The sequence below is a fragment of the Acinonyx jubatus genome, chromosome B4 (genome assembly GCF_027475565.1).
Source record: "Acinonyx jubatus isolate Ajub_Pintada_27869175 chromosome B4, VMU_Ajub_asm_v1.0, whole genome shotgun sequence".
Lineage (NCBI taxonomy): Eukaryota > Metazoa > Chordata > Mammalia > Carnivora > Felidae > Acinonyx > Acinonyx jubatus.
Genome location: NC_069387.1, coordinates 111440345 through 111461374, shown reverse-complemented (window position 1 = coordinate 111461374; position 21030 = coordinate 111440345). Strand labels below are relative to the sequence as shown.

The 21030-nt window shown below is 38.1% G+C and overlaps 1 long non-coding RNA gene across 4 annotated transcripts in view; it reads right to left on the bottom strand.

Moving 5' to 3' along the window:
- LOC128316458 (uncharacterized) overlaps positions 1–21030 on the bottom strand; it is a 94241-nt gene that overhangs the window by 11717 nt on the left and 61494 nt on the right. For all 4 annotated transcript variants that reach the window (XR_008300394.1, XR_008300393.1, XR_008300396.1 and 1 more), the window contains 2 exons: positions 7465–7628; positions 4629–4744 (listed from right to left, as the gene is read on the bottom strand). This is a non-coding gene — a long non-coding RNA (uncharacterized LOC128316458). The remainder of the gene's footprint in view (positions 1–4628; positions 4745–7464; positions 7629–21030) is intronic.

The window sequence follows — 21030 nt, the reverse complement described above, 5'->3', positions numbered from 1 at the left end:
TATTAAAAGTGATTAGATTATTTGTCCTATTGTTTTTCTCTACGCTTAATACATTGTATTAGTCAAATTTCTATCCTCTGAAGTTTTAAAGTGAAACCAATATTTATTTTATTAATTTTTTGAGAGCTGTATTTTATTGACCTACATGTAAAATACAGAAATTTCCAAAATGAATTGGCCAAAATAGAAGATAGATTATTCAGGATGAAGACTAATACTTAACCATCACCCTATGACATCCTTGGGAATCATCAACTATTGGGTTCCTTCTAGCTGTTGTTCACAATATACAAGGTTCAACAAGGCACACTTGCCAGGATTCAACAGTTCATCACAGATAAGCATCTGTAGTTAGATGTGCTTTTGAAACTTGTCAGGGAAATCCTAAAAGCATCATCTCATTAATTTTTATATTAATTCTCATTGCATCTGTGATGGCAGATAAGTATGAAAAGGTCTCAAAAAAGTATGTCCATGATGAAAAAAAAAAAAAGGACCCATTTATTAATCCCAGAATGGAGTGGAAATTCTCCAAGTTGATTATATCTTGCTTCATGATCCACATAACGCAAGGATTTGAGCTCAGCACTGACTCCAAAGCTTACACTGAACTTTCCAGATTTTGGCTGTTCCTTCCAGAATAACACAGGGTAAAGAGCAAACCAAGAAATACAGTCTTTACCTCTGTAAGGTTCTATATCCTTTCCTTATCTGTATCCCGTATCAATACCCTTCATGTTCTTTTCTCCGTCAGCCCCACAATCTGTCTCTGTAACATTTCCTTTTCAAGCCTTTTAATCTTCCTGTGTCTGACATCCCACTCAGGTTAACAATTTCCTAAGTATTATTGTCCATTGACATCAATGGCAGGAGAAATGTCTTGTATGTGTCTAGTATTTTTATAGTGTGAACTTCACATTCCCTTTGCCTTGGTATCATTTTATGCAAAACTAGCCAGGGTGGGTTCTCTAATGTTAACAATCCTTCAAATCCTAACCTTGAAGGTGGGAGAAATTATTGCCCGGACTCCTGTAGTCCACATGACTGGATTTGAAGCCTGTTTCTAACACCTACTATTGCTGGGACCTTGTCCAGTGCTTTATGTTTATTAGCCTCAGTTTCCTCATCTGTGGTATGGGCCTAATAATAATTTCTTTTTCTGAGTATTGTTATGAAAATTAAATGAGACACACATACACACACACCTAAAAAAAAGAATCTGGCACATACCAAGTGCTCAATAAATATTAGTTCCTATTACTAGTCACTTCTACTAGCCTATAAGTTTATAAAATGCTTTCATATAACAATATTTCAATTAGCCTTAGTAAAGATCCCAATACCAGATGAATACTGAGGCCCAGAAAGATCAGTTGACTTACTTAAGATCAACACTGGTGGTAGATCCAGAACTAGAACCCATGTGTCAGTCTCCTAGCTCAGGCTTCTTTCAGCTACACAAACAACAATAAATTTCCAAGACATTAAGTCTCTGATGGCTCATAACCCAGATCTTGTAATCTTTATAAGCTTTTCTAGTTAATGTAGTCACTGTCGTTATTTTAAACTACATGGTAGCCAAGAATAATCATGATCTGTTAACTGAATAACCTAATCTAGGAGCAATGTTCATATGCATATAAAATTATAGTAAACATTTTTACTCTGTCACTCGTAGTTGTCTGAGGCTGTAGGTTGGGATAGGGAATGGACTGTTGCAAAGTTAATTCAAGGATTGGCATTGCAAATGAAAGCCACTGCTTTCTTTGTGCAGAAATGTGTCACTCCTAGTATGTTCTGCAGCACTAGTGTGAACTGTGAGTGTGTGTATGTGCAGGCATTTGCGGGTCTACTTGTGTGGAGATGGAGAGAGTCATCCTCTTTTGAAGGCACAAATACATTTCCGTTCAAATATATTAATCAACATTTCTATCTCAACTATGTATGTGAAGAGAACAAGTTCAAGTGAGGGCCTGACTTATTTGGCCTCTTTACTGATAAAGTGTGATTAATTTTGTGCCTGCAAGGGTAGAAGTGCAGGAAGCTTTTCTTTCCTTTTGTTATCGCTGCAACATCTACTGACCTATACCTGGCAATTCCCTGCCACAAAAATGTGCAGAAGAGAATGGCAGTTGGGCAGACAGACAAGAGGGAAAAGGTACAGGAAGACAAACTGGGTGGGAAGTACATTTTACAAAGTTGTAAGTGGAATGTCTTCTTTATTTTAGCAACAACAAAAAGGCATTCATTAGAAGAAATCTAATTTCAAATGGGTCAGGCACTAACCAAAGCAGAGTCATCAACAAATCTTCTGGACTTATTTTCTTTTAGACAGATTTCTTGTTTTGCTTTCACCAGGAAAAGATGCTAATTAATTTATCGAATCCATAGTATATGACAGGTATGATTCTAAACATGTCAGCGGCATCACAAGTTGATTTTCTTCTTACACCAATCCTAACAAACCTCTGCTGTGGATATCCTGATTCCTGTTTTACAGATAAGGTTTAGAAATTTTACATAGGTTTCATAGAGATCATAAGTTGAAGAGTCAGAGTTGAAACACATTTCTGCTGGGCTCTGAAACTTGTAATCTTAACCACTACACTTGTCAACATCTGTTGAGGATGATGTTCATGAAATGTGATGGTTAATTTTGTGTGTCAACTTGACCAGGCCACGGTACCCAGACATTTAGTCAAACGTTTTTTTTTAGATGTTGTCATGGAGGTATTTTTTTGATGAGATTAACATTTAAAGCAGTGGACACTGAGTAAAGGAGATTACCCTCCATAACGTAAGCGGGGCCCATCCAATCAGGTGACAGCCTTAATAGAACAAAAACTGGAGTCCTGGAAGAAGGAATTCTGCCAACAGATGGCCTCCTGACTTGAATGGCAACATCGATCCTTCCTTATGTCTCCAACTTGCTGGCCCGCTCTGCAAGTTTGAGGTTTGCCAACCACCACCATCACTGAAGCCAATTCCTTAAAATGTATCTCTCTTTCTATATATACACATCCTACTGATTCTGTTTTTCTGGAGAACCCTGGCTAATACGGGATGCTCCCTCTTCTTCATTCAGGTAAGCTGGCTGAGCAATGAGCCCAAGCTTGTTTGCCCGGTGCAGCTCTGTAGTTCATGCCCGGCTGGGCACGAAGGGCCTCCGTGAGCTTTCTCAAGGGTGCTGCATGGCAGTGAGAGCAGGTGAAGCTTCTTGTCTCCAGTGCATTGACTATACCTCTTATTTCCCAGCTTACCAGCATAAGATGGGCCACATTATGTAGTATAGAGTAAATACCTTCCAGTTTTTCTTGGGAATATATTCAGAAATGAGCCCACAGTCAGTACATATGTGACATACAGCTTTTCCTAAAAAAAGTAACATCTCACGAAAGCCTATTACATGGCAGGTACCATGACAGGTCCTTTCCATATCCAAAAAGATATGTTGCCCTTTGCCCCTCATAAGCAACTCTAAACATAAACAACATAAACACCAAACACATTTGGTAATCCTAATTTTTCAGATGAGGAAACTAAGCCTCAGTGAAAATTAGTAACTTGCATTAGGTAAGCAGAGGAGCTGGGATTTCAACCCAGATCTGTCTGACTTCAAACAGAAGTCTTTTAAACAACTACAGTTAATAAATCTCTTTGGTACATTATGTACTCCTGAAAATAAGCACATCTGAAGTTTGAAAACTGAATAGACACTAGTTTATTTTTAGAGACTAAACTAAATTTTATGATATTCTTAAGTAAATATCTATTAGCATAATCTTTGGTGATCTACTTTCATTATGTTATGCTATTTTTTTTGTAAAGTTTATTTATTTATTTTGAGAGAGAGAGAGAGCACATGCATACATGTGCACAAGAGTGGAGGAGGCTCAGAGAGAGGAGAGAGAGAATCTCAAGCATGGGGCTTGAACTCACCAACCATGAGATCATGACTTGAGCTGAAACCAAGAGTTGAACGCTTAACCAACTGAGCCACCCAGGTGCCCCAATGTTATGCTATTCTTCCTTTGTCTTAAAAATTTTTTTAATGTTTATTTATTTTTGATAGAGGGAGAGATAGAATATGAGTGGGGGAAGGGCAGAAAGAGAGGGAGAAACCTGAAGCAGGCTCCAGACTCTGAACTGTCAGCACAGAGCCCGATGTGGGGCTCAAAACCATGAACAGCAAGATCGTGACCTGAGCCGAAGTCAGACACTCAACTGACAGAGCCACCCGGGCAGCCCAATGTTATGCTATTCTTTAATTCTGTTCTTTCCTTTAACATTTGAATGAAAAGTTGGCCTGATTTAGTATAATAACTACTCACTGCTATTTTATCATAATAATTTTCTCTGTTTCAATCATATTGGATTTACATTTATAACTCATAATATTATTCTTTTCATTGATTCACTTTCATTCATTTATTAAAATGATAGGAACACAATGTGATAAACTCAGCTACGAGAACAAAAATTAGCATTTCTAAACCTGAACTGTTGACAAGTAAGCAAGTACAACCACTGAAGAATTCAAAATATTTATCAGTTGATGTATATACTTCCTAAAGGGTTAATGTATACTGAATAAAAGTATGTTGGCATTTTTCTTTGAGAGAGATTACCTTGTGAAACTTGTTATGTTTTCCACAATATATCTTTTATTTGTCCTGCTTCTCATCCAAGTTGTCTTTAAACTTTTGGAATTTAGCTTGGCTAGCCCATGGTTCAATGCAAAAGCCTACTAAGAAAGGTTAAAACCAGTTAATCAAAAGAAATAAAATGTAGAACATGTTGTAAGCACTCCTTGATGTCTTCCAAGTTATAGGCATATTTTTAACACTAATGTTCCACATGACATTTTATAAGAAAGCTAATGGTAGCCTCACAAGCATTTACCAACTTAAATGAATACCACCAGGTTAGAAAACATATGGCTTAACACAATATTATCTCTAATATTTAGCTTCAACTCTAGAAGGCAATATTATCTCTTTATCCTTGGAGATTAATATGGTTGACCAAACTAAATCTGAACGAAATTAGATGAGGTTTAAGAAAGTCAGACTGTGGTGGGCAGATAACTTTAGCACAAGTCTAAAATAGAATGAAGAACATTGGAGCTGTTCTACTTCTGAACATGGAGATATTTTGCCAAGACATGTGTCATCATCACTACAATGAATGCATTAGAGACTGGGAAAAGTGTTGGAAAGTCCCACAGGGAGGTGGCTGCCAAGGGAGGTGCTTCTCTGTGACCCTTACTGAGGTAACCAGGGTACTATCAAATTTAGCCCATAAATGATTCAAAGCAGTATGAAAAGAGGGAATATTCCAATAGAAAAAAACATAGTAAGTTTCTCCACTGTCGGTTTACTTCCAATAAACCTTGAACACTTCTTCCTACCCTCTTCTCCAAAGCTAAAAATGTTAAGTTCAAAATGGAGAGCTTGGTACGAGTAACCTACGTTGATCCAATGATCTGATGATTATTTCAGCCTGATTAATTAAGTGGATAAAGCTCAAAAACATGGAACCAAGTTAAGCATAATCATGACTTTATATCTACAACATTTTGTAAGCTTAGAGAAGCAACTGGATCAATATGGGTTTTTTTTGATTAATTTTTTTAAGGCTTATGTATTTTGAGAGACAGAAAGAGAGAGAGAGTGCATGAGCAGGGGAGGGGCAGAGAGAGAGGGAGACACAGAATCGGAAGCAGGCTCTAGGCTCTGAGCTGTCAGCATAGAGCCTGACATGGGGCTTGAACCCACGAACTGCATGATCATGACCTGAGCTGAAGTCGTATGCTTAACTGACTGAGCCACCCAGGCTCCCCTAATATGTTTAACTGTTTTAAAATTTAAGTGGATTTTAATATTATAGACACCCTATGTCATTCTCTGCAAGTTTATTTGACTGATGCCGACTAAGTAGATGGGAATTTTTGAAGGAAGAAGAGTGTTGAATTGATACCAAAAGATTAAGTGTGTTGAGTTACCATTTGACATGAGAGGAAGTCACCCTGGCCCATATTTAGTGCACTTTAGCAGAACTCCAACACACATCTCTTTTCTGCTGAAAAATGAAAGACATCTATGGGGGGGGGGGTGGTTAGAAGACATATCCTCCTTGATATATCATACAAAGGGAGAGCTAGTATGATTGTAAGGCAACAGGATGTGGGTGCCTGATGATGTGCATATTGACATCAGCAGCTGCAGGGACATTTTCCTTGGGTTTCACACCAACAGCAGTTGAAGCCGCTGCTGTGAGTAGCACCACATGCAACAGTAAGACTTTGTGGCTCAGTGTCTCTCATGGCCCTGCTGTCCACAGGGTCTGAGAGGGAAGTTGACGTTGCTCAACAACCCTCTCCCCTCAGTGACCTGACTTTGCCTCTGGCTGTTTTCACAGCTGTGTGTATGCTCCAGTCTGCTCACAAAGGACTGCGACTTGCTGGGAGAGGGGCTCACCAGCCAGCCACCTGAAAGATAAGAGCAGCCATTTTTCTTCCATCCTCATTCCACCTTAGTAATGATGGAAAAGTGTGGTTCCCTAAAATACATAGATAGATGAGGCTGGGAGACAAATAATGCTCTCCATTCTGTGAAGCCTCTCTCTCTCTCCCTAAGACCTCCCACAGAACAGATTCTTATTGACCACACATGATGCTCTGCCTCTCGTAATTATTATTGTGTGCAGATCTTATGCCTTCTGTTTGGAACAGGAAACCCGACCTACTAATCTTTTTATTTTTTAACAGCAGCTATAAGAGGAACTGAAAAGCAGTCTTTGTTAGATTGATTAAACTCCAGAAGCATTTGAATGAAAAACAATAGGTGTATTAACTCATTTAACTATTTACTGAGTGGCTACTGTGTTCTAAGCACTATTCTAGTGCTAAGTAGATAATATAAGTTCTTGCTTTCAATTAATTTGTGTGTGTGTGTGTGTGTGTGTGAGAGAGAGAGAGAGAGAGAGAGAGAGAGAGAGAGAGAAAGAGAGAGAGAGAGAGAGAGAGAGAGAGAGAGAATATAAAATGTTGTGGGAGTACAGGGCAGGGAGAAATGAATTTAGTTTGGAGAAGTCACATCTTCCAGGAAAGGATGAGTTGATCTGGATCCTGAAGGATGGCTAACATTCAGTAAGCAGAAAAGAGAAAAAGGGCATTCCAGGCAAAGTGAACATTCCTTGCAAAACCACAGTCTTGGAAGTAATATTCCAGTTAGGAAACTAAGAAAAGTTCAGAGGGACTGGAGTATTGAGAGGGATAGTGGATAGCTGGAAAAGGAAGAAAGGAAGGTATATTCATTTTCTATTGCTGTGTAACAAATGACCATAAACTTAGTTGCTTAAAACTATACATGTGTCATTTCAACATTTCCGTAGGTTAACTGAGTCCTCTGCTCAGCATCTCACCAGGCTGATGTCATGGGATTGGCTGGGCCTATATCTCACCTGAGGCTTAAGGGTCTCTTCCAAGCTCACATAGTTGTTAGGAGAATTCAGTTCTTTTGGGTTGTGTGGTTAGGAACCTTTTTCTTGCTGGTTGTTGATTTGAGGCCACTCTAAGCTTCTAGAGATCACCTTCAGGTTTTTGCCACATGGCCCCTCCAGAGGCCCTGTAACAGAAAACATGACCGTTTATTTCATCTCTGAGGCCAATTAGAGAGCAGGGCTGCGACACTTCACCTTCTCTTAGAACAACTCACCTGATCAGATCATGCCCATCAAGGGCATTCTCCCCTTTGATTAACTTAAAGTCAAGTGATTAGTAACCAGAGATACCCCATCATATTCACTAGCCCTGCCCACACTCAAGAGAAGGGTATTATAACAGGGAAAAATTCAGGGAGTTGGAATCTTGCCAGCCATCTTATAATTCTTCCTATTACAGAGAAAGAAGAATGAATGGTACAGAGAAAAACTGAAGGAGGACTCTAAAACTTGAATTTTCTCTAGGCCCTACCACTTACTATTCACCCAGTTTTAGGTCCCTTCATTGATATAAATTATTTTACCTATAAAATGGGATGAAATCTTCATGGAGATGGTCTAAGTAGTAAATAGAATAAAATGTTACCAAAAAACTCTGTACCCTGATTTGGGTATATATGTTTACTGCAAAGGAACTTGTAAGCCATGTTGGGGAGTTCACACTCTGTTCTCTAGGGCAGGGGGTGGAAAACTTATCAAAGACTCTCAGAAGGGAAAAGGCTTGATCATATTTGCTTTTTTTGTATTGGGCCCTGATGTTCAGTAATCTGGTCTCAAACCAACCAACCACTCATTTGTATTTTAGTTCTCCTAACAAATACTGAGAATTTGGCAGTCATTTCTGGAAGGTTTTTTTTTTTATTATTATAGAAAATTTCAAACATACGCAAAATAAATAGAATAGTATAATATTTCCCCATGGAGTTATCATTAACCTTTAGTAACATCAACATTCCACTATGCTGGTTTCAGCTATATCTTGCCCCTCTCCTACCTCCCCCCAGCTTTTGTATTATTTATTTATATAGTTACTTTTAGGGTTAGATTTACATAGATTAAAGTGCACTGATCTTGACTAAGAGATATACTCAGGTAACCCACACCCTTATCAAGATATAAACATTTTTGTCACCTCAGAAACTTCTGCCATGCCTCTTGCACGTCAACCCCTCTCACCTAAGCTCAGAGACAACGACTGCTCCAGTTTTTACCCATAAATTAGTTTTAGAACTCAGTGAAAGGGAATCATGCAGCATGTACTCTTTTGTGTCTGGTGGTTTTTGTTGTTGATTGATTGATTGATTGATTGATTTATTGTTGTTTGTTTCTGAAGCATAATGTCTGGGAGATGCGTCCCTGTTGTTGGGCATCTTAGCATTTTGTTCCTCTGTAGTATTTCATTAAAAGAATATACCACATTTTTTATTTTTCATCAACCTGGGCTGTTCCTAGTTGGGGACCATTGCAAATAAAGTGGCTATGTACATTTTTACAGTGTCCATCTATATGTGGACATTTATTTTCCTTTTTCTTGGATAAATATTTATGAGCAGGACTGCTGAGTCAAAGGTAGGCACCTATTTAAATTTATTAGAAACTGGCAAACTTTCTTCCAGAGTGATTATGGCATTTTTCTACTCCCATCAGCAATGTTGAGGATTATGGTTGCTCCACATTCTCTGCAATGCTTGGCATTGCCAGTCTTAATTTCAGTCCCTTTGATGGGTGAGTGTATGCCAGTGTCTCACCGTGGCTTTAATTTGTATTTCCCTGATTACTAATGATATTGGGTCATCATGTTTAGATGAATAACATTGCTTAAGGACATGGGTTTTAGTGTCAGACAGACCCTGGTTCAAATCCTTGTTGGGCTTCTTGCCAGGCAAGATGCTTGACTTCTTTGCAAAAGAAATGTGATTCTAGTACCTTCGTCATGGAGTTGTTATAAAGACGAAGTGAGGCAATACATGTAAAGTTCTTAGCATGGTTCATCACCCAATAAAGATAAATTTTACTAGTCACGAAGAATATTTAATGAGATATGCTTATTAATACACAAGTTGTCAAGTAGGCAATTTATTGTTATTTATTTTAATAAAACATTTTTTAAAATTTTGAGACTATTTTAAAGTTACAGAAAAGTTGCAAAAGTAGTGTAAATAATTCCTGTGGATCCTTCATCTAGAGACCCTAGACAAGATTTGCCAATTGTTCCAGTAGCATTTTCTATAACAAAGGGATCTAGGTCTGAATCATGTATGGTTTTAGAAATCATGTCTCTCTTGTCTGTTTCAATCTAAATAGTACCTCAGTCTTCCCCTGACTTTCATGATATCTATATTTTTGAAGATTAGATGCCAATCATTTTGTAAAATATTACTCAATTTGGAATTTTCTAATGCTTCCTTATGAGCAGACCCAGGTTGTGTTGGTTGGGACATTACAGAAGCAACGAGTCTGTGTTTTTCATGTTGTACCTACAGCTATTTAAAGTTTTTTTACTGTTAATTTATTTTTGGTAACATAACTCTCTCTGCTTCTACTCCCCAACAAGGTGTGGGCATGTATCAGAATGACCAGGAGCTTGGAAGAAGGCATGAATAGTCTAAAAATCTCCCAGGTGATTCTCATGTTCTCTTGTCCACCCCTCCTGTATCTCAGTGAGACTCATTTGTTAGAAGGAGGAGAGAAGAGGGTGAAGGATGGAGCCTATTGCTGTCTGGAAACATAAGAAGTGGCTGACAACTAAGAGGACTGAGGGCAAGTACTAGCAAAAAAGGAGCAAAGTCAGGAGTAGGAGTCTCCTACATTTTGAAAAGGAAGAGGTGTGTTAACATTATGGAAAGCTTCAGAGTAGTGAAGTAGGACGAGGAATAAAAGACAATCACTGGAACTGGAAGTTAAGAGGTCACTGGAGATGCTTCTGCTTGTGTGCATTGTTGGAGGTGGGAGGACAGAATGGAAGCCAAATTTTATTGGGTCAAAGAATAAGTGGGAGGTAAGTAAAATCAGCTCTCTCCTTTAAGAAATGGTTTAAGAAGTAGAGTGAAGAAGAAAAAAAATGGAGAAGGATGGTTTATATAACAGTGGGCAAGTTATTTCTCTGGACCTCAGTTTCTCCCTCTATAAAATGGGGTAATAATAGTACATATCCCATAAGATTTTTTCAGAATCCAACAGATTAACAGGTCTCATGTGTTTACAACAGATTTGGGAACATGGAAAGTACTCAAAAAAATGTCAACTGTTTATTATACTATTGAAGGAGAAATAGAGCAACTCCTTTCTTCTTATCTCAAAGTCTCAAGGATCATTAAATTTGCCCATTTCTAAAATTAAATTTATTTATTTTTGAGAGAGAGAGAGAGAGAGAGAGAGAGAGAATAGCAGAGGAGGGGCAGAGAGAGAGGGAGACAGAGAATCTGAAGCAAGCTCCACACTGGCAGCATAGAGCCTCACACAGGGTTTGAAGTCATGAACCATGAGATCATGACCTGAGCCAAACTCAGATGCTTAACCAACTGAGCCACCGAGGCATCCCTTGCCCATTTCTAAATGCTCAACATCACTCATCACCAGGGAAATACAAATCCAAGCCACAATGAGATACCACCTCACACCAGTCAGAATGGCTAACATTAACAACTCAGGCAACAACAGACGTTGGCCAGGATGCGGGAAAAGAGGAGCCCTTTTGCACTGCTGGTGGGAATGCAAATGGGTAAAGCCACTCTAGAAAATAGTATAGAAGTTCCTCAAAAATTTAAAAATAGAACTGCCCTACAACCCAGAAATTGCACTACTAGATATTTATCCAAAGGATACAGGAGTGCTGCATTGAAGGGGCACATGCACCCCAATGTTTACAGCAGCACTATTGACAATAACCAAAGTATGGAAAGAGCCCAAATGTTCATCAACTGATGAATGGATAAAGAAGATGTGATACACACACACACACACACACACACACACACACACACACACACACACTGTATTATTACTCAGCAATCAAAAAGAATGAAAACTTACCATTTGCAATGACATGGATGGAACTAGAATGCATTATGCTAAGTGAAATAAGTCAGTCAGAGAAAGATAAATATATGATTTCACTCATATGTGGAATTTAAGATACAAAACAGATGAACATAGGGAAAGGGAAGCAAAAATAATATAAAAACAGAGAGGGAGACAAACCATAAAAGAGTCTTAAATACAGGGACCAAACTGAGAGTTGCTGGCAGGGTGTTGGGTGAGGGGATGGGCTAATAGCTGAGGAGCATTAAGGAGGGCACTTGCTGGCATGAGCACTGGGCGTCGTATGTAAGTGATGAATCACTAAATTCTATTCCTGAAATCATGATTACACTGTATGTTAACTAACCTGGATTTAAATTAAAAAAAGAAAAAGATAATGAAAGCAGGCCGTTCTGTCAACACTGCTGTACAAATTGTGCCATTAAAGCTGGTGACAGCGAAAAAAAATTTGCCCACTCCTATTGCTACCACCTGCTCTTTCTTTTAGGAGCCTCCTCCAGATGCCAGACACATTATACACGTAATTCGATTTCCAGTTGCTTCCCAGCTCAGCGGTACCATGGCAAAATTCTTTGGAGTTTGAAAAGATCCACACCCCAGCCCCCAACACGTACACTTCAAGTAGCTGTAAGACTAGGATAACAACAACAACAACAACAACAACAACAACAACAACAACAACAACTAATGGGAACTTACAAAATTCCGAAGAGAACTGGTATTATTTTTCATTGATCTTCCTTTCAGAACCAATTAGTCCCCATCCCCAGTACTGCTAGCATCATCCTTTGCCTCCTTTTTATCCCTTCTCTCTTCACTGTCATTCTTGTTTCTGTTTCACAAGGTTCCCAGCTAAACTATACATTTTCCCCTTAAATTTTGGGGCTTTGTTTCTTATTCAGTATTCCTTGCTCTCCTCACCCTTTTTAAATACTGCCTCCCTCTTCCGCTTGCCCCTAATATTTGATGTGGGATAGTTGAGGAAATGAGAGAAGAATAAATAAATACAAGTGTTCTCATGGAAGAAAACAGGGTGGCATCATGAAAGAAACATTGGTTTTCATATCAGGAGGGTTTAAACCTCAGGCAAACCAGTTACCAGGCAGTCATATCATTTTGGTTCCCTGTGATTCAGTTTGCTCATTATTAAATATTATTAAAATGGGACCAAGAATCTGAAACTGTGACCTATCTCATGGAGTTTAGTAATAAGTGAAATCACATGAACGAGCCCGTAGGGGTAAAAGAGCTGAACACACACATCAACCACTTTCCCCCCTTGGATTTTCAAAAAGGGCTAAATACATGTAATTTATATAGTGGGGAGTAAGTTGGCTGCACCCACCCCAACGTGGCTCTTGCTTCATGAAGGAAAAAGAACATATTAGCTTTTTTTCCCCCCCTGACAAAGTCATTGAAAGGGAACAAATCTATTTCAGATAATGGTGAATGGACCATTTGAGACTGCCATACCGTCCTGTTACAAAGTGTGCATTTATATAAATGGAAATAGGGGCTGCAGGTACTAAAACCGAAACGAGACATCAAGAAAGCACATGCTCACCTAAGAGCGTAAGGCCAGGGCAGGGGTGTTCGGTCCTGACTGATAGTTCCCTTGAGTTCATACATTTTGTGAGTTCTGTATAATGTATGGATGGAGTGGGAATTTTTTTATTTCTTAGAAGGCCATAACATGGACCAGTAAACTGGTTTTATCTCACGTCACCTGGAGTGTACAGCAGGCATAAGGTGTGTAACAAACCATGCTTTTGCTGCACCAATGTCGTATCAACATCCTTGCTCTGTGGCTTCCTGTAGGGCGTCCAGCCCCCAGTGGAAAAGGGACAGGAAGAGAAGCCTCCTCAATAGAGCTAAGAAGATCTACCTCCTACATCTGCCCCGGCTGGTCTTTCTACCACAACTTGAGTCTACCTGAAGCATGGCTTACTTACTGTGCCTTTCTGATGATGGAATTTCCAAAGTGGGGAGTGGCGGAATGGGACGTGGAGGGTGACCTCAGTTCTCTAAGTCCTTGGAAGCCACTAATTCTTAAAAGTCATGGTCACATCCATTGTGGACAAATACCTATGCCAGCCTTCATAAGGAAAGCTTTCCCCTCCCCCCCTTTTAATCCATTTGCTTATTCATTTAAGCCTTTGTTAGTGTATATAACTTGCACTATACAATACATAGCACCAGTCATTCAGTTTTTGGTGCTATTGGACAGGTCAGGTTCCCTACAGCCAGAAAGGAGGGAGAATAGCAGGTCTTAGGAGAACTCACGTCTCATAGACATAGCAGTTTCCAACTCATCAGCCTGGCTTAGAGAGGAAGGTGGGGGGTGCGTTCATATCCCATTTTTCTGGGATGCGGCAGTACAGGGTTGTTGTTGTTGCTGGTAGTGGTGGTGTTGGTGGTATTGTTGGTGGGATGTGTTTATTTTCCCTTTGTTCTTGCAACCATGTCAACCCACATGAGTCTCTATCTCCTCCTGTTCCTAAAACCCATGTCAGGCAACTAGTGTCACTCTCTTCTGTGCCTGCAGCACATATCCTTCCTTGAGGGTCTCTATCTCCTGTGTCTGCATCTGATAGAAGACCTCCCACTCCCTGCACCTGCACCCCAAGCTCAAGGGTGTCTACCTCTTGTGCATCAGGCTATACCAGCTCATGTCTGTACACATTCTGCATGCGTCCAGTCCATCTAGACTTCATTTATTGTTCCTCTGGCCTGTGTCTGAGCTCATGGATTTCCTTACACTGTGCCTACGCTGCATGTAATGCCTCAAGTGTCTCCACCTAGCGTGCTTCACTTGGTTGTTGTTCACCTGTTAAAGAACATCTTGGCTCCTTCCAGGTTTTGCCCATTGTTAATAAACATTTGCTATAAAGCAAATGTGTTCTTAGTGGTTTCATGTGAACATATGTTTTCACACCAGTTGGGTAAATATACTGGGGCACAACTGTTGTACCATATAGTGATACTAGGCTTAGCTCCACAGGAATCTGGCCAGATGCTTTTTCAAGAGGTGGTACCATTTGTATTCCCATCAGCAGTGAATGAGATTTCCTACAGTCCCACATCCTCACCAGCAATTAGTATTATCAGTTTTTGGTATTTAGCCACTCTAATAGATGGGTAGGGTATCTCATTGATGTTTCAATTTGCTTTTCCTTATGCACAGTGCATACTATTTTCCATTAATTCCCCAATGTTGAGCAATTACACATGCTTTTTCCACTTATATATATTATTTGAAAAGATATCTCTTTATATTGCCCTATTTAATTCAGGGAGTTTTCTTATTGTGGAATTTGTTTTCTTACTGTGGCATTTTACTAGTTATTTGAATATTTTGCATGCAAATCTTTCTTCATATATGTCTTTTGAAAATATATTGTCCTGACCTGGGGTTTATCTATCCATTCTTTCAACATTATCTTTCACAGGGTGGACATTTTAAATTTAATAAAGTCCACATTGCCAACGTTTTTCTTTTATGAATATGCTTGTTATGGTATATAAAAACTAGTCCTCAAAGTAACTAGTAAATTATAATTTTTATAGTTTTGCATTTTACATTTAAGGAAATTAATTATTTTGAGTGAATTTATGCCTCAGGTGTAAAGTTTGTATGTTTGCTCATTTATTTCCTTGTAGGTATCCATTTGTACCCTTATCATTTGTTGATGATTATTGAGGACCAAAAGACTATCGTTTTTATTGCTGTGCCTTTATTCATTTGACTAAGGTCAAGTTGTCTGTATTTGTATAGGTCTGTTTGTGGACTCTGTATTCTGTTCCATTTATCTATGTGTCTATTTGCTTTAAAATATCATGCTCTCTTGGTTATTGAAGCTTTATAATAAATCTTGAAATTGGGAAATGTGTGTTCATTGACTAGCTCTTCATCAGTACTGTCTAGAATACGCAGTGTTTAAAACAAATGTGCCAATATCCACAAGACAGCTTGCTGAGATTTTTATTGAAATTATACTTGATCTTTAAATCAATTTAAGAAGAATTGACATCTTAATAATATTGTGCCTTTGATCTAGAACGACTATAGCTCAATTGATTTACTTTTAAAAGCTTTTCATATTTTTAAAAAATCTATTCAATTTGTTAAAAAAACAGTTCACCCATTTTCCTCATCCCCCCACTCTGCCTCTTGCAACTACTGATCTGTTCCCTGTATTTATGAGCTTGTTTTTTTAATGTTTGTTTATTTTTGAGAGAGAGAGTACAAGCGGGGTGAGGGGCAGAGAGAGAGGGGGACAGGATCTGAAGAAGGCTCTGTGCTGACAGCAGAAAGCCCAATGTGGGGCTCAAACTCACAAACCCTGAGATCAAGACCTGAGCCGAAGCCGGTCGCTCAACCGATTGAGCCACCCAGGTGCCCCAATGAGCTTATTTTTTTTAATTCCACATATAACAGGAATCATGTGGTATTTGCCTCTTTCTGACTTATTTCACTTAGCATAATGCCCTCCAAAGTCTATTCATGTTGTTGCAAATGTCAAGATTTTATTCAGTTTTATGGCTGAATAATACCCCCCTTTTGTGTGTGTGTGTGTGTGTGTGTGTGTGTGTGTGTGTGTGTGTATACATATACCACACATACCATCATTTATTTATTCATTCATCTATTGACTGACAGTTTGTTTCCATATCTTGGCTTTTGTAAATGATGTCACAATGAATATGGGGGTACATACATTTTATTTGAATTAGTGTTTTTATTTTCTTTGGAGAAATACCCAGAAGTAGAATTGCTGGATCGTATAGTTGGATTTTTAATTCTTTGAGGAACCTCCACACTGTTTTCCTTAGTGGCTGCACCAATTTACATTCCCACCAACATAGAACATGGATTCCCTTTCCTTCAAATCCTTGGCAACAATGGTTATTTCTTGTCTTTTTGATAACAGTCATTCCAACAGGTGTGAGTTAATATCTCATTGTGGTTTTGATTTGCATTTCCCTGATGATTAATAACGTTAAACATATTTTCATGTGTCTGTTGGCCATCTGTATGTCTTCTTCGGAAAAATGGCTATTCAGATTTTCTGCTTGTTTTTTAATCAGATTGTCTTTGCTATTGGGGTCTATGAGTTCTTTGTCTCTTTTGGATATTTTTCCTGTCGAATCTATGATTTGCATTTTTTCTCCTCACATTCAGTAGATTGCTTTTCATTTGTTAATGGCTTCCTTTGCTATGCAAAAGATTTTTAGTTTAATGTTTTTGTTTTTGGTATCAGATTTAAAAAACCATCACCAAAACCTCTGTCAAGGATATTATTGCATTTTTTTTTTTTACTTAAGAGTTTTGTGGTTTCAGGTCTTATGTTCAAATCTTTAATCCATTTTCAGTTTATTTTTATGTATGGCATAAGATGATGGTTCAGTTTCCTTCTTTTGCACGTGGCTCTCCAATTTTCCAGTTGAAGAGACTGTTTTTTCCCCATTGTGTATTCTTGGTTCCTTTGTCATAAATAATGAATTATATATGCAAATTTATTTATGGGGTGTCTATTCTGTTCCATTGATCTATATGTCTGTTTTTATGGCAATACCATATTGTTTCAATTACTACAACTCTGAAATGTAATTTGAAATCAGGGAGCATAATGCTTTCAGCTTTGTTCTTTCTCAAGGCTGCTTTAGCCCTTCAGGATCTGTGTGGTTCTACACAAATTGTAGGATTCTTTATTTTTGTGACAAATACCATTAGAATTTTGATAGGGATTGCATTGAATCTGTAGATTGCTTTGGGTAGTATAGACTTTTTCACAGTATTAATTCTTCTAATCCATATGCATGGATATCTTTCCATTTATTTGTTTCTACTTTAATTTCTTTCATTAAAGTCTTGTAGTTTTCAATAAACAGGGCTTTTACCTTCTTGGTTAAATTTGTTCCTAGGTATTTTATTCTTTTTGATACAGTTGTAGATGGGATTGCTTTCTTAATTTCTCTTTCTGATAATTTGTTATTAGTGTACAGAAATGCAATATATTTTTGTGTATTGATTTTTGTGTATTGCAACTTTACTGAACTCATTTATTAGTTCTAACAGATTTTTTTTGGTGGAGTCTTTCGGTTTTCTATATATACTATCAGGTCATCTGCTAATTAGTAATCAGTTTTGCCTCTTAATTTCCAATTTGGATACCTTTTATTTCTTTTTCTTGCCTAATTGCTCTGGCTATAACTTCTGATACTATTTTGAATACGTGAGAGTGGACATCCTTGTCCTGTTCCTAATCCTAGAGGAAAGGATTTTAGCTTTTCACCACAGAATATGTTAGCTGTAGGCTTGTCATATATAGCTTTTATTATGTTGAAGTATGTTCTTTCTATACCCACTTTGTTGAGAGTTTTATCTTAAATGGATGTTGAATTTTGTTAAGTGTTTTTTTTTTCTGCATCTATTGAGATGATAGGATTTTTCTTCTTCATTTTTTAAACGTAGTGTTTCATATTGACTGATTTGTGGATGTTGAACCATTCTTGCATCCCTAGAATAAATTTCACTTGATCATGGTGTATGATCTTTTTAATGTATTATTTGCTAATATTTTGTTGAGAATTTTTACATTTATATTCATCATGTAATTTTCTTTTTTGTGGCACCCTTGTTTGGTTTTGATATCAAAATAATGCTGGCCTTGTAAAATGTGTTTTCAAGAATTCCCCTCTCTTCTATTTTTGGAAGAGTTTGAGAAGTATTGGTGTTAATTTTTCTTTAGGATATTTGGTAGGATTCACAAGTGATGCTGTCTGGTCTTAGACTTTTGTTTGTTGGAAGGTTTTTGACTACTGGTTCCATCTCATTGTTAGCAATTGGTCTGTTCAGATTTTCTATTTCATCATAATTCAGTCTTCATAGGTTGACTATTTTTAGGAATTAATCCATTCTAGTTTGTCCAATTTGTAGGCATATAATTATTTGTAGTAGTCTTTTTTGATCCTTTGTATTAATCTGTTGTATTACAGAGATCCTTTGTTTCTATAATGAGAGACAAAGAAGGGTGTTACATAATGATAAAGGGGTCAGTCAAACAAAAGAATACAACATTTGTCAGTATTTATGCACTCAACATAAAGCATCTAACTATGTAAAGAAAATAGTAACATACCTAAAGGTAGAAACAATAGAGCATGAACAATGAACATTGGTTCAGGATTTCAGTGCGAAAGCTTCAATGTTCTTAATAATTTTAAAACTGTCTTAAATTAGTAGCCAAATTCTTCTTGCCCAACAATAGAAGACTATAATATTCATCTATTACCTGTGGATGATTGCTGAGAGCAATAAGTGGCAAGTTTCCCAGTTTGAATGGTCAAGGTGGTTTCATACCTTCTCAAGTGAAAATTCTCTTTAAAATTTCTCCAAGGCTAGCTCACTATATATATGAACTTTATATATATATATATTATATATATATAATATATATATAATATATAATATATACAATATATATAATATATATGTATATTTGTATATATTTATATATAATATACATAAATATATATAATATATGTATATTTGTATATATATTTATATACATAATATATATAAATATATATATAATATATGTATATTTGTATATATATTATATATGTGTGTGTGTGTGTGTGTGTGTGTGTGTGCATAAAGTTCCAAAGGCATACAGAGAAGTAGATTTTTAGGACTCAGAATGTGTTAGTGGTTAGGTTCTTGGTTAACTGTTATTTAATACAAACCATGGTGTCCTATGGTAAGGTAATCACACTGAGCTAATCATAGAAACTAACCACACATTTCAGTGTTTTTCTTTCCCTTTCTTTGTGCTCACCTCTCCCCATCTAGGTCTTAGCTGATGCCTCCCCCAACTCCCTGGGCTCCCAGTCCAGAACCAGCATTTATAAAGAGATTCTGTGCTGGGGTGATATTTGGGATACTGCAAATCCAGTTATGGAGTTGGCTCTGGGTGGTCAACCCTCCTTCTTCAAGTAAGTAGCTTTCCTTATAGTGATAGTTCCAGGGATCAGCAGTTTGCCCAAGGGCTGTAAACCTAATTCCAGACCCCATGGAGCACTACTGGTCCTGGTGACTCAGAAACACTGGCCTCCTTGTAGTACATAAAGAATTTTTCAGTGTACTTCTTTGTGTTTTTTGCTTCTTCTCCTTCATTTTTGAATATTTGATCTTTCATTTTTCTGTATGTGGAGCAGAAAAGATGCGGCATGATGCTCCTCAGTTTTTATGGAAAGGTGAATTCATCCCCTCTTTCACCTTGAGTGCCAGGACACATCTGTCTTCAGGAGCAATCACCGGTAGTGGGAGGGCCTATGACTGAGTTTAAATCTTGGATCTGGCAGTTACTGGCTGTGTGACCTCAGGAATGATTTTAACCTCACTACTTCTTCTCAATCAGTAACACTTGCCTACTTAGGTTATTTTGAATTGCTAATGAAGTAAAACATTCATTAAAAACAAGTGCCTAAAATGATAATAGTCCCCTTTCGCTCCCCATCCTAGTTTTCATTATTTCTTGGTTCTCTTCTTAATCCTGAAATGTTGGACAATGGGAAGAAGTTATTCCCCACATCCAAGCTTTTGGGAGATTGTTCTGAGGCTGGCCACAATCGTGAAACACTGTGAAATGTATGGTTAGTTTCTGTGTTCTCATTAGTTTGTTACCTTACCCAAAGACATCATGGTTGGTACTAGGCTAAAAGTTGATTGAGAATCTAGCCACTAACTGGTGGGAGTTGGGGAGGGTGGTGAAGGGAATGGCAAGAATTCCAGTATGGACTCTAGCAGATATTAGGGTGGGGAATACAAAACAATGAGGCCAGTAGGAGGCTGGGTCTGTGCCACCACCCCTCCTTCTCAAGACAACAGCTTCTTATCAAATACAGACACAAAGAGGACTCGTTTTCCCAAGAGTTGGTTAGTTGGTGGAGGTGCTACTGGGGAGTAGATTGTAAAACTTCTCATTTCTTGTCTTCTTGAAGGGGAGAATTCAGTCAAGAGACTGGATAGAGAGTTGAAGCAGCCAAGATTTGCAGGTACCCAACTGGGTGGCTCAGTCGGTTAAGCGTCAGACTCTTGATTTCAGCTCAGGTCATGATCTCGCAGTTAGTGAATTTGAGCCCTGCACTGGGCTCCATGCTCACAGTGCAGAGCCTCGCCTGGGATTCTTTCTCTCCCTCTCCTTTTGTCCCTGCCCCCCCCCCCCCATGTGCATATTCATGCTCTCTCCCACTCTCAAAATAAATAAATATACTTTAAAAATAAAGCAACAAAGATTTTATTTAGCAAAGCGAAGGTACACTCCAAAGACATAGGAGTGGGCTGAACAGAGGGTGGGTAGCAGCCCACTGAGTTCTGCACTGTGTTTATCTACGGAGGTCTCTCTGGTCTATGTTGTCATTATCACACCATCCACTGGATTTGCCCTGGTTTCCTTCATTCCCACTTTTTGGGCATGTTTC